Source organism: Lonchura striata, chromosome 4 (assembly GCF_050655825.1).
Source record: "Lonchura striata isolate lonStrDom1 chromosome 4, ASM5065582v1, whole genome shotgun sequence".
Classification (NCBI taxonomy): Eukaryota; Metazoa; Chordata; class Aves; order Passeriformes; family Estrildidae; genus Lonchura; species Lonchura striata.
Window position 1 is genome coordinate 14,821,400 of NC_140706.1, and position 14,288 is coordinate 14,835,687.

A 14,288-nucleotide genomic window follows, 5' to 3' on the forward strand; every position below is an offset into this window, starting at 1 on the left:
GCTCCCACTGTTAAGCAAAGGCAAATGCTGATATTTGCAGTGCAGGTTTTCCTCACAGAAGGTAAAGGGCAACTGAGGTAAACTGGGACAAAAATTATTTGTTGAAAATTTCTCAGCTGCAGCATTTGTTTTAAATGTGTGTCTTACTCCTTTCACCTCAGTTCAGACTGAATGTTCATCAATGTTCTGCTTATTGATCTTGTTCTCATATACTGAACCAAAGCACTGTATTATCACAGGACTTTGTCTTGCCTTTACTGTGATTACAACACACTTTGAAAATTCCATGTCTCTAAGAGATCATAGCATGATCTAGTAATGATCAGGGAAATCATATAAACAAAACACTCAGGAGTTGTGGAATTGAGAATATTCACCAAGAACTGAGCTTAAAAATACCTTTTGGACATCACAAAAAACCTCTTTGCATCATGTTGTGTCTTTCTCTGACTAAAGGTAATAAAAATTCAGAGCTGTTTAAGTGAAGCACATTTCTAATACCACAGTCCACTGAGCTCCATAACACCATCTTGATTTGATTTCTCGTGTTCCACATTTAGTAATCACCCAGTTGGGTCTGGTAGGTAACAGAAATGGTGTTTATGGGTGAGAAAGGCTGCAAACAGCTCTTGTCCTTGGGAAGCCATTCACTGTACTTGTATTCCTCATATACTCTCCTCTGTCATATTCAAGAAGCTGCTCACAGGTACAATATCTTCAATTGTTACTTTGGTTTCAGGGCTAAAAAGCTTTCCTTTTTCACACAGAAAATGCATTATACCTATGTATTACTGAATAACTTCCAGAAAATATTTTGCTGAGCAGTTCTGGGTCATGAGTGCACAGCCACGTCCTCAGTATTGGACAAAGACATAAAAGAGATGCTTAAAAGAATTGGGAAAATGTGCTATAAGGACAAGTACCTGTAGGGTGTAAGTGTAACAGTGATGGGTACAGAGAAATAAATCAGACAGTGGTTTCACAAGAGATTTTGTTTCTATCTGCGTGGCACCACTGCAAAGAGGCATTTAAAAATATTTTGCCTAGCAGACTGCCTCCTGCCATGGAATAAAATTGTTCCGTCAAGATCTCACATCTAGGCTTTTTTACCATTCTCATTTTTTCCTCAATCCAGATACCCCTTTGACATGTTGCTAAGCCTTTATTTGAGGTGAAAGGAAATAAAACCTAGAAGGAGGAAGATATTGCTCAAGCATATAAGGAAACAGCATGGCAGAAGGAAGAAAGATGAATAGTAGCAAATTGAGTAGATAAATTGCAAGTCAAACATAGCTGATGAATAATGGTGTAAAATATTTGTAACTTGATACCTATGAGAAAAGAGAGGTATTCCTCATTACCTCATCTCTCTAGCATGGTGTTAAGATGCTGTCTTAGCAGTAGAGCAGTAGACTGAATATTTTCAGGGCATTTATGAGCTGGAACATATGTTCTGTATGAAAAAAAAATCTATAAATAAGATGTAATTGATCTACATATTCTTTTGAAAATGGTTTTTTCTTTCTGTTGTGTGGTCTCTGCTCCTCCTTCCCAATCAGACAAAGCTCTTCTGTGACTGGTTAACTTTCAGTGGATAGAGGTTTGGATAAGTCATGCCCTTTGCATACCGGCATATCAGAGAGAGGGTAATGCTAAAGCCCCAGAAAGTGTCTTGACTTTGCTTTTCCAGGAATTCCTGCTATTAAATTTAGATGTTTTGAGAAACTCCAAGGACTGCAGGTACTCTTACAAATGGGAAAAAAATCCCCAAAATGAACATTTTGTTTTCATTGTACAAAATGAGACATCAATATAGAAAATCAAGTGGTGTAAATTGGTTTCATAAAGACATACCCTGATGGGAGCACAGCCACTGCTTCCTATCCAGTAGATCCATGGGTCTATTCAGAATCCTGGACAGAACCCTCAGAACACACAATCAGGGGTTCTTGTTTGGAAAAAAAATCAGAACTGAGTGTTTTGCTCTTCTAATATTACTGAAAACTCCTTTCAGAGAATGACTTATAAAACAGGCAAGGTCAGATAAGCCTAAAGCAAGCAGCTGAATACCCCAGCTGTAGAAATCCTGAGCCATCCCTTATACAGCAAGTTCTGTTAAAATACAGATTATATCAGAGAAGATATGGAGTTTTGTACTTTAAAACCCTGCCTATTGTGCAGAAGGCATTAGGATTATATCAGTCTAGTTGAGGATTTTATGGCAATTTAGATGATGGCAGATTATTAATGTAGAAGTACCTGTTTTATCAAGAATATCACTTTACTTTTTTGTCTGATTTTCATCATGTGCTATATGTACAGCAGTTGATCAAAGGCTGTGAAGGCATTATATCTAGCCTCACTTATAATTTGTGAGAAAAGATGAGAAGGAGGAGAGAGGAGGGACAGAAGACAATGATCAGAAATAGAAAAGTTTCAAAGTAGATCAAATAAGGATGTCCGTAATAGTTTCCCTTTAATGAAAGGCCTCATTAATCAGCTGTAATGGTGACTAAGAGTGTTGGTAAAACAGTAAATAAGCTGAAGAAAGCAGTCTCCAAGAGTAAATGTGTGCTGCATTGCAGCAGACATGCTTCTCATTAGTCTAACTCAAATGTCACTAGTTAATGGGGGAAGTGATTTAGCAACGTCCTATGTGGTAACACTGTGGTTTCTTCATCAGCCTCTCCCTAGGCACCCGACTTGTGTACCTGTGCAACACAACAGAAAACAGGCATTTATGAGTACTTTTCAGACCATAACCTAAACCAAACCAAACAGTAAAAAAAGACCCATCTCCCAAAAAAAATCCCCAAGCAAACAACCAAACAACAAAAAACCCTCCAACAAAAAAAACTGCCCCATAAAGAAAACAGCAGAGCATTACATGGAGCTCTGTTACTGCCTCTGCATAAACAACTACCTTGCTTGAAGCCCTGCCAGAAGGATTTAGACTGCAGCACAGCTAGGGAACAGCTGGGAGACAAGCGGATCGATAGCATCCATGGCACTGGTGCAGTGCCTGCCTGAGTCCCAGCACCAATGCCTGGCACCAGACAGGAGCAATGCACAGCCCAGTCACTCCCTGCCTGTGGCAACCTGTCCCTCCCCACCACCCAGAACCTGCCCACCTGGCTGACTTGGGTCCTCTTGCTGAGAGAACACTTGAGCAGAGAAAGTGGCTTAGCTTTCCAGTAGTTCCTTTGGGAGTTCCTACAAAACCTCCCATTCCCCTTCAGGGTGCCATACACATGTAATGATATCAAAAGTGTTGTAGCATCCTCTTGTGCTGACCACAGAGCTGAAAATAACCTGTCCTGTGGCTCCTGTGTGGGCCAGTGGAGTGGGCTGTAGCTGAAGCAGAGACACAACAAGGGAGCAGAGTCAACATCAGGAAAAGTCCCTAAACCTATACCAGAAACTAGGAAGATTTTTAAATTGATCCAGGTTTGCTGCTGCCAAAGTCAAGAAACAAGACCAAGGGGAACCATCCCACAGATATTTTACATGTCTTCCATATCTGCAACATCAAAAAAGCCCATCCTGCCCCCAACCCCCATCCCCCCAAATTGGTAAATGCTGATAAATTAAGTTTTGACTTCATTATTAAATGACTGGTTTTGCTCCACTTTTGAACTCTGAGTTTTTTCACATATAGGAGAAGAACCCTACTGAGGAGGATTAAGACCTCAGATATAGGTAATTCTGCTTGCTTTGCTTTTTGCTACTGGAACTTCAGTGAATTGACACCAAGTCTTCTGAAATCACTACTTTGTGGGTGTAAAGGAAGCAGGAAAAGACTTCAACACAGTAATTGACAAGCATCAGCTAGAACCTTTTACTCCCTTCCTTTAACCACAGAATTTGCTTTAGTAATACTGAAGCTGAAGGACAAAAAGTGTATTTAGATCAAAACTTGGCATTAATGAATAAAGGAAAGAAGATATAAAAAGCACAAGCACACCCAGATACTCCTTCTAATGTATCATCTCAGCTGTCAGAAATTTTAGCATCCTAAGCCAGTTATTGTATTTTCCACTGTGTTTAACATCCTTTAAGGATCTTTTCATTTCCCATTAATTCCATGAATTGCCATTTGCAGCCACTTAGACTTTTAACATCCACAACATTCTGCGGTAAAAAGGCAAAAACTTCCCCAGACAGGCTCAAATTATGGAAATATTAGAAGACAACTAGTGAAACTGTGAGAAAACATAAACAACTTTTTCCATGTTTGCTTTTTTTCTCTCCTTTGCACCATTTTTTAGTTTCCTTCATTAACTCTTTTTCCAAGTTTAGACATTCCAATCCAATTCAATTTATCCTTCCAAGAAGGCAGGCATCCTTATTAGAAGGGCTTGAGTCTCTTACATAATATTTTTTGTTTTGCTATTTCCCTAGAGATGTCTAGGGAAAATGGGATTATCCAGTTGTTTTATTTTTGCTCTGTGACTTATTTAACTTTAATATTCCCTTTATTCCCTTCATATCTCTGTCTTTCTCTCGCTCTTTTTTTTTTTTTTTTTTTAAGAAAATGAAAGGCTGAGAGATTTGGAGTGGTTCAGCCTGGAGAAGAGAAGGCTGTGGGGAAGCCCCAAAGCACATTCCAGTACCTAAAGGGGGCCTACAGGGGTGATGGAGAGAGACTTTTACAAGACAAGGGGGAATAACTTCAAACTGAAAGAAGGCAGGTTTACATTAGGTATTAGGAAGAAATTCTTTACTGTGAGGCACTGGAACAAGTTTCCTTGAGAAGTTATGGGTTCTTTATCCCCGGAAATGTTTAAGTCCAAGCTGGATGAGGCTTTGAGCAATTTGATCTAGTGGAAGGTGTCCCTGCCCATGACAGGGTTGGAACTAGATGAACTTTGTCTCTTCCAATCCAAACCATTCTGGATTTCTATGATTCTGTGAAATTAAGAGTAAATTTTTATCCCAGACCTCTCAGCTGCCTGCCCCACCTCTGGGTGCCTGTGCTTCAGAAGGGATTTTGTCGATGCAGCAAGAGGATGCAAGCCTCAAACAACTCACAAAGCTGCAACATTTCTGTTCAGTCTTTATATGGAAATTCTTCAGCAGATTATCAAATTACTCAGCCACTTTTTAAAACTCTTTTAGATAAGAGCCAAAGAAGAGGCAGTTCTAGCTGCTTTTACAGATATTTCCAATCACCCACCAAGTTTTCCAAGCTATGAGAACAAGCTCTGCTAGAACAATGAAGTGGCTGAAATTCAGTCATTACATGTGCCAAAGGAAAAATGTACCTTTTCACCTCCAACACTAGGAACAGGTGGTTTTCACAGAGAGCACACAAAACGTCATGTCCTGCTGATTTGGTTTACTAACTATGGAACTAAAAATATTCTTTTTGGCCTGTCAGAACAGCTTATCTTGTAATTCACTTCAAAATCCAAGTGACTTGCACAAAAAATTCCTGTATACTGAATAAGTGAATAAAATATCTGACTGAACTGCAGCTGGAGGATATGGTTTGCTCCTTCTGTCTTTTCCTCCTTTGGAAAAGAGAAGTCTGCTGATATTTACAATTGAACATATTTTTGCTATGTGCTAATGCTAAATGCATGTAACAAATGAGGGCTTCTGCCTGCACACAGGAGAGTTGTCAGCCTGTTGATATTTGCACTCCAAAACTAAGGCAAACTTCTTGCACCCAGATATCTGCCTTTATCTGGATGCATATTTTCTATTATGTACTCTGGATTAAAACCCTGAGGAAACCTTTAACAACATGTCAAATAGGAGGAGTTATTATCCTACTTTGAAAAGACTCCTTGAGCCTTTTTAACTCTTTTGTATATTTGCCAGTGAAAACTGGTAGTGAGCCCAAACAATAACCCCAACTGCAAATCTTTACTAAGTAGCACAGATCTAAAGCCTGACAAACTGAGTCAGTAAGCCCTCCAGCAGGGTCTGGAGCAAGGGAGTTGCTAAAAGTATCATCTAAATCATCAGAAATTGTACTATTTCCATGCCATTTTGTTCTAGGTCCTTCCAATTTCTTCAGCTGTGCTATACACTGGACCAGCAGGCTGCTTTGAAAACCCAGAGTCTGAAACCCAAATTGCTGCAATAACAGCTGTTGACAAACACAATAGAGAAATAGCCCAGAAACCAGTTACCAACAGCATGCAATCAACCAAGTAAAAGGATTTTGCTGTCAGAAGCTTAGATATAGACATCCTCGCTGTGATTAATGCATCTTTGCATTTCAGTCAGGAGATCCTCCTCTTTCTGTCCATTTTTGGACTGTTCCAGTGCAGTCAGCAGCACACCAGAACCTGTCAGGAAAGATCAGCCTAAACTGCAAAGCACTCAGCTCTATAGCATTCATCTCCATTTAGTTCTTCTAATAAAACAGTCTTGGGTTTTGTTTCATTTGGTAGAATTCAAATCTATCACTGTTATCTGCCAGAGATAAATCCCAAAGCAAAACATTCCCATTTAAATACTTTAAATGCTACATACAGATTTATCTAGATGCTTGCCTGCTTTTTTTCTTTCTTTTTAATTTATTTTTCTGTTTAGAAGGAGAGAAATGCTTAGCTATATCAGTTTGTGGTGCAGAGAGGAAGAGGCATAGAGCCAGAATATTTCAAATCAGATCACCATCATGAGCTCTGCTCTCTCAGAAGGGAAAAAAATACTAATGTTGTCTGCAGGTGGGCAAATTTCAATGCTGCCAAGAAAAATGCAAGCAAAACTGCCTTTACCTCTAAGAAAAGTGTCTCCAGCTGCTGCATTATGGTACCAAACAAGTTCCACGTGTCAGACGAGAAATGCAGTGTGGTGCTGAAAAAAAGAAATGGCAGGCACCATCTGTATGTTTATAAATTCAGCAGTTGCCTAGAGAGTTGCTGCCATTGAAGGAAGATTGCTTCTCTTCTATTAAGAAGGAAACTCGACAAGACTGAAATGGGCTTGAAGGAGCTGTCATTAGAGAAGTTTACATTCCACAGCATCTCCCAGCAAAGAGAATGCAGCACTGAAACATGTAGGTACTCACCATCCTGTGACTGCCAAAAATTTCCAGCAAACAGACCTAGTTCTTGAAGATTTCTGTTCAAGAAATGGCTGGGGCAGTAGCAAGTCTACATATTTTTAAAACAATATTAGGTACTGTTTGGTACAGAGAGGGTCTATAGGTAAATAAGGGGATCAAATGTATATTGGACAACACTGTATGCAGCAGCCCTGAAATCTGTTCTGTGAAATCAGGAAAGTCTTGTTCTGCAGCTGTGCTGTCAGCACTTGTAAGATCTTCCAAGGCAAGGACCACCCATCAGTGTCCATGTTCCTCCAGCCGATAGGAAGTGTTGTGAAATGACAGGAAAAGTAAAAGGGTTGGTGAGGAAATCCACAGTAACCACAAGACACAGCATGGTGCATTGGAAATGTGGATTTGCTTGTGGATGTGAGGGAAGAGAAGGGGGCTGATGTCCAGTTCCATGGACTCTGTGGCTTTCATCTGCTGGGAATGCTTGCCTGGGTGCTGCTGCCTTCTCCCCACACAGTGTCCCATGAAAGAGAATGAACTTCTTCAGAGTGGCATGGAGGTGAATATGCCAAGCAGCTCATTAGCACAATGCTGGTGCATTGCTCATTGTTAAGATGCCAGTTCCCATCTTCCGCCTGGAGGATATGCAAAGGGCAGGTAAACAGTTAATGAGCACAGTCCTTTGAATTAAGCAGCTGAATCTGTGCTGAACTTTTAAATCTTTTATAGCTGTGATATTTCAGAGTCCTAAAAATGAATCAGAACATCTGACAGGTATGCCATGAAGTTCCACATACACACTGTGCCAAGATTTAGCACTGAGAATTTACCTTCTCATATGCTGACAAAGGAAAAATGTTTTATGCAGAGGTTTGTGGGCTGTTTTGCACCTAAAAGAAAATGGTAAAATTGAGCTTTTTACTGTTGCTTTTCTCACATAGAAAAATTCCATTGAAATACATGTAGTGGTTTCCCAGTATTACCACAAGCAAAAGGTTACTTCATCAATAAAATAATGTTGGTGCTCGAAGGCTTAATATATACATTGCTGACAAGGTAGTGCTCAAGGTCAATATTGAAATACAGTCAGCAGTGTCCCAAATGTTAAACTAATCTCTATTCTTATATTGCCCTGTTCATCTCAAAGCCTTTCCCTCTTTGAACACACAGGCAACAGTTAACCAGCCTGAGTGATAACTTCAATTGAAATGCAGCCCCTTTGTTGCATCTATTTACCATCCTGCAGTAAAACTGCATCCTTTTGTTCACCAGAATATCAGAAAAAGAAGTAGCAAATTTTCCAAGGAAACTCTTCTTTGCCGGAGCCAAGGAGAAGGGAGAACCACAGAATCAGAGAATACGCTGAGTTGGAAGGAACACATTAGGATCACTGAGTCCAAATGCTGGCACTGCACGGGACACCCCAAGGGACACACCATGTGCCTGAGTGATCAGGACTTGCCTGTTCACTTCCTCTCAGGAGAAGGTGGGACTGCAATGAGGTCTCTCCTCATTCTCCTCTTCTTCAGCCTGAACAGACCAAGTTGCTCAGTCGCTCCTCACCAGGTTTCCCCTCCAGAGCCTCCCATCCTCATGGCTCTCCCCTGAACACTCTCCAACAGTTTAATATGAAATGTTTCATTTTAATATAAAGGAGTTCCTGTGATGTGGTATTAAGAAGTTCTCAATCTCATCTAGATAATTTCTGCTGTACCTCAATCCCTGTTGCTGCAGTATGAAATCTTCCTTCCTTCAGTGGACAGAGATATTCTGACTCTGAAGCAGACATTTCTGTTCAAATCCATATTTATAAGAGGTATCCAAAAGAGAAAAGAGAAAAAAAAAAAAAAAGGAGGTAGACATTCACAACAAAATTCTGGCAAAGAGAAAATAAATATTTCTGCCCCTTCTTGATTTGAGTAAATGTACACAGAGAAGCAATTAAAAAAGGCTTAACTTAAATTGGTTTTCCAGATGAACAACGGTTTGGATAGCAGTGATTGCATATATAACATTTATCCCTTGGGTTAATGATACTCTCTTCCAATTTTCTTTAATCCCATTACAAAGTCAATAAATATTTCTTTTTTTCCTAACACTATTCTCCAGCATTATTTAGAAAAAGGGAAGGAGAGGAGAGGAGAGGAGAGGAGAGGAGAGGAGAGGAGAGGAGAGGAGAGGAGAGGAGAGGAGAGGAGAGGAGAGGAGAGGAGAGGAGAGGAGAGGAGAGGAGAGGAGAGGAGAGGAGAGGAGAGGAGAGGAGAGGAGAGGAGAGGAGAGGAGAGGAGAGGAGAGGAGAGGAGAGGAGAGGAGAGGAGAGGAGAGGAGAGGAGAGGAGAGGAGAGGAGAGGAGAGGAGAGGAGAGGAGAGGAGAGGAGAGGAGAGGAGAGGAGAGGAGAGGAGAGGAGAGGAGAGACTAAATTAATCAGGTGCATTTATGGTGATAATTACAGCACATAATCCATCCCTGAGACAATTTAATGGATTGAACAGAAAAAAAAATCTGTCTGATCTCTTTAATCTTAAAGATTTTAATGTCTTTTGTTGTTCCCATTGCATTTTGTGCATTTAGAAAATGTCTACCCAAAACAGCACAGTGAACTTTGCAAATTTTTAAAATAATATCTCTGTTAAAATACCATCAGAACACAATCTGGTTTTGTTATGCTTGTTGACAATCAACAATGCTTTTTTTATTTCTTGAACTGTGCTTATCAGCTGAACTACAAGTGGGGAGCACAACAAATGCTTGAAAACAATTCCATCAGATACAGAAACTTTATGATTTCTTCTGTCCAACCAGCTCTTTATGAAAACTGCAGGTCACAAAAGATTAAAATGCTGCCTTGAGTGGGTTCATTTTTTATAAAAAGGGGAAAGGGGGCAGGGAGCCTTGGGAGGATCAGAAGAACAGATTAGCTGTCTACAGAAACACTAGTTAAGTATCATTAACTCCACTGGAGCTATTCATAGTTAAAGCCGAAAAATGCCCAAGTTGACATTCTTTCCTCCCATGCTGTCGGGGGGAGGTCAGAGACAAGATTTTCTACTTCATCTCCCAGTTTCCTTTTATGTACAGGCTCTCAGCAAACTGCTCATGTTGCCACAACAGAGACCTTGAACCTTCAAAGCTATCTGCAGAGACAGACCCTTATCCCTGATCAATATGGATCAGCAAAGAGGCACAGACTATCCACATATATCTGTTTGCAGGATTGGAACTTATATTTTCAGTGACTGAATTCACTTTTCTAAAAGGGCAGAATGTCACTGCCAATTGGTGTCTGCAAAGTGAGCCAAAAAATATCTGATTTTCATAGAACAATAAGCATGGGGAGATGCTTTTATTAGAGAGCCAGTCATCACTGTGACAGAGAAAAGTCGGCTGTGCACCCACCCCTGAATCCTTTTCTGTGCCAGGAAGAAAGGTCCACCTAAAGCCAGAGGAGGTGATTTTTTTCAAGGAGAGAGAGTTGTGCTTTAGGTCCAGTCTGGATGAATATCAACACTCATGACCTAAAGAAGAAAATGCTACATTAGTTTATGTTTCACATAATGTTATGCAGTGATGAAGGACAAGAATATTTTGCAACTCAGTGCATGAGCAAAGAGCAGCAAAATAGAAATTTGCTTGAAAATGTGTCATCCATGAGAAGAATAGTTCATCCTGCAGGCACTGAAAAAGAGGACAGGAAAATCATAAATGCATGACCCTGATGAAAATTAACCCTGACAGAAGGTGGAAGTTAAACACAACTAAGATGCTTAAAATAATTCTTAAGACAAAAGATTCTTGGTTGAAATGCTTTCATCCATTCTTTCCTCAAATATTTTTTGAAGGACCTTAGCCCATCACTGGCCAGAAAAGCCTACCTCAAACAAAGATGGCTGAAGAACCAAAGGAAAGATTTTATTTTCAATTCAGCACTGCCTCCAAGCTCCATCTTACTGCCCAGCTATTTTTTTTTTTTTAGATTTTAAATATCATTTGTTTAAGGGTAACAATTTGTTCTTTCTATTGCACATATACTTTTGCCATGTGGCACTTCACTCCTGTAAGACAACACATACTGATGCATAGGCTTTTTTAGTATATCAGTGTCATTTTTAGAAATTAGGAATTGAGGAGTTCATGATGTTCACTTGATGCTTTTTCTCTAAAGTCATTTAGTTACAAGTGTATTCCTCCACTTTGCATTCAAGGAGGAGGTAAGCTTGTTTCAGTAAAGGTGCTGATAGAAGGACTGCTTCCCTCAGAGGAGCTGCTTGTATTAAATATGTATAGGCTGACTAAAGAAGATCCATAGGGAATATTAAAGTGTTTTAATAACTGAAGTGTAAGGACAAAGAAAAGGAATGATGTAGGTGCATATCAATGGCAAAACCAAAATGAAATAACCTGATAAAACATCTTTGACATTTGCTTGTGACATGATGTTAATGCTAGACCTGAAGACAGCCAGCAGGGAAAAAATCTGCATAGGGTAAGAAATGTTTCCTGTGAAACTTCCTATCCACAGAAGTATACACATACTCCTCTCAACTTCTTTATATATACATTTGCAGAACCAGTATAAGATCCACAGACCTCTTATAAGGCTCAGCTGTTCAGGTGTGATTTATGAAGCATCAGCAATTGTGAACATGGCCTAATATGAAGCAAGCCAGTGCGTGCCTCTGCTCTATCATTTATGCTGAAAGCCTGATAGTTGCAGAGAGGAAAGGGGGTCAAGTTAAGAATAAGTGGTTGAGAATAAAATACAAATCAAATACATTCACATTGCCTACTCAGCAAGGCCACTCTTTGTGTTTTACTTCATGAAAAATCACTCAGTGTTGATTATAAACACTGCAACATTGATTATCCAGACCACAGGAAAGAGGCAAGCCATTAAAGCTGAAATGATAACAAAACTCCTAAAAACAGTTAAAGACAGAAAACAATTATCTCTGCCCAGCTTTTGGGGACACAATGTTGTGACACATCTTCACATATGAGTGGGACACAGGGTCCAGCTGTGATAATACTTGTGTTCTTTTTACCTAGGAAGTAAATTCAGATTTTGCCCAGCTGCTATGTCAGATGGAATTTGTTCAATCTGAACAAGTGGGGGCAGGTCTGTCCCCTCTAATGCCTTTAGGAAGAGCATAAACAAAATTCTGGAATGTAGTCTTTGCAAATTCCCCTTCATTTTCCTTGGTGGGGACGGAAAATGCTGCCCTCTGTGTACACAGTCTCATGAAGCAACCAGAGGCTCGCTCACCAGGCAGCCTGGGTGCTGGGATCCCTTCCAGAAGAGAGCCCAGCCATCTCTTGTGCCCAGTGTGGGACTTTTGGGCCTAGGATCAAGCCATCCATCATTTTCAGAACTACATATCCTGTGATGCCTTAGCTTTCAAAGCCAGGCAGCACTGAGAAGCCACTGATTCACTGTGGCCATAGAGTCTTTCTTACAGACTTATTCTTCCATGGTGTAGAGACACACATCTCTTTGATAACTCTCTGTTGCTGGGCATACATCTTTTGGGCATACATCTTTTGGGCATTCAGCTTCCAAGCAGAAACAATAATGTTGAGAGTCAGGTAAACCCCCCAGCAGGGCCAGACCAAGCAGGAGTACTATTGATTTTAATTTTATTTTAGGTATCATATATTGGGCATTGTATTAATTTTTGTTCTTATCTTTATTATAATCAACCACAAACAACCTCCAGTAATCCCAGTTAAACATTGCTGTGAAGTTTTCTTTACTGCATTCCTTGTTGGCTATTCCCAGTACAGTTACATGTTAATCTTTTCAAAACAGGCCTTGATCTCACTTAAGAGTATACAAAGGTTTGTTTTTCTCCTTAAGGGAGAAATGCAGAAAATCTCCTTACAAGTAGAGATCAATCATGAAAGAAATTCTGTATTGGATTGTTCCTTCTTTATGCTTAGCTTTCCTTTGAAATAGGCAAAGAATATCTCAATTTAAATGTCATTTCAGTGATTGTCTCACATTAAAACCACAGCTCGATAACTCTGGAAGAAAGCAGATGGGAAGAGTCTTACAAACAAGCAAACAAAGTTTGTCTTTTCTCACTAGCAAAGAGCAAAAGGAGACATTTCTGGAGGTAAAAGGCAAAACCAACACTTCACTATAGGTCTTCTCCCTTCCTTGTGGTTAGCAATTAAAATTCTCTACTGGTGCTAAAATGCTAATCCCAATGCTTGTATCCCCAGGAGTGTTCCAGAACTGGTGATGCAGGTTTCAGTTCTCTTCTGATGAGGCCATGGGGAGTTTCACCTGAGGAACATCAGAGTAAGCAATGGGAGCCAAGGACTCATACAAGAATGGAACCACTATAGAACTCCATGATAGACCTTTCAAGTGGCTCAGGAGCTACTCAGCCACCAAAATGCCAAAATGAAATTATCTTATGCAGAATTCTGCCTATTCCTACCCAATCACAACTTTCACTCAGGATTTGAGGGGGGTTTGCACACTAATATGTTTTCCATCACTCTTTTCTTGTATAATTCATCAGGCATTAGTTGAGTTTCTTAAATGTCCAATACTATTACCTGCAATCCTCCTATAAGGAAGAAGAAGAGAGCTGGAGAACTTTATTATCAGAAGCTATATCCCATTCAGATCTATCTGAATGGTCAGACAAACCAGGTTTAATACAGTGCAAGTAAGAAGTGTAGAATAGTTTATGTTGGAAAGGATCTTTAAAGGTTATCTAGTCCAATTCCCCATAAAATGATCAGGGACGTCTTCAACCAGTGCCACATCCAACCTGATCTTAAATGTTTACAGTGATGGGGCATCTACCACCTCTCTGAGTGTTTTGCCACTCTCATAATAAAGTATTTCTTTCTTATACCTAGTCATAATCTACTCTATTTTAGTTAGAAACCATTTTAGTTAGAAACCATTACCACTTGTCCTGTCACAAAGACCCTGCTAAAATATCTGTTTCCATCTTTCTTATAAGGGTCCCCCTTTAAACACTGAAAGGCCAGAGTAAGATGTCCATGAAGCCTTCCCTTATCCAGGCTGAACAACCCCAACTCTCTTAGACTGTCCTTATACAAGAGGTGCTCCATCCCTCTGATCATTTTTGTGTCTGTCCTCTCAAAATGATTCTTTTGTGTGCTGAGAACCCCAGAGCTGAGTGCAGAACTCCAGCTCATCCTATGAGAGCAGAGGGGCAAAAACACCTCCCTTTACCTGCTGGCCACACTGCTTTTGATGCAGGCAAGGATGTTGTTGTCCTTCTGAGCTGC

General features: G+C 40.1%; 1 long non-coding RNA gene across 1 annotated transcript in view; it reads right to left on the reverse strand.

Moving 5' to 3' along the window:
- Positions 1 to 9,207, reverse strand: part of LOC146767540 (uncharacterized) — a 59,806-nt gene extending 50,599 nt beyond the window's left edge. The window contains exon 1 of the long non-coding RNA XR_014954725.1: positions 6,732 to 9,207. This is a non-coding gene — a long non-coding RNA (uncharacterized LOC146767540). The remainder of the gene's footprint in view (positions 1 to 6,731) is intronic.
- Positions 9,208 to 14,288: the final 5,081 nt, after the last annotated feature.